The sequence below is a fragment of the Aplysia californica genome, unplaced genomic scaffold (genome assembly GCF_000002075.1).
Source record: "Aplysia californica isolate F4 #8 unplaced genomic scaffold, AplCal3.0 scaffold00319, whole genome shotgun sequence".
NCBI classification, from domain to species: Eukaryota; Metazoa; Mollusca; class Gastropoda; order Aplysiida; family Aplysiidae; genus Aplysia; species Aplysia californica.
This window is the reverse complement of record NW_004797589.1, coordinates 379,176-379,806: the sequence shown is the minus strand read 5'-3', so window position 1 is coordinate 379,806 and position 631 is coordinate 379,176.

Here is a 631-nt window from a genome sequence, read left to right as displayed (position 1 = left end):
TCGGTCGCTCGGTCGGTCGGTCGCTCGGTCGGTCGGTCGGTCGGTCAGTCTGTCTGTCTGTCTGTCTGTCTGTGACAGTTCTACGAGCGGTATCTTTTTTATTCCACTTTGCTTCCTTTTGTTCAGACAATAAACAACTTAACAAAAAATAATGTAACACCTGTGTCCCTTCATCTCTCAAACATACTTAAGTAAGTGCATGTGAAAACGATGCAAATTATTTTTTTAAATTAATAATTACATTTTAAAGATTTTTTTTAACCGACGGCACACACATTTATGCACCCAACACTTTTTTCTTTTCGGTTTTATTGGTAACTGCTTTGTCCGTTCCCAAGTTTTGAAATCTGTCTTGAACTGCCAATGGCGAACAGCTTTACTGATGCATGCACCCACCCAGCCCTCTACGATATTTGTTCACATTCAACAAAAGATTTCTTGACCACATGCAACGGATACAGCAGATTAAGGAACTACAACAGCTGAATTTTGTTTAAACAATAGTACACAACTGGTCCTCTTGATGAAAATTCTGAACAAATTGTTAATTTAATTGACAAACGTTTTTGATAGCTCATACTTATGTGGTGATTAAAAAGATAGACATCCTCCTTCTCCCCCCATCCATCCC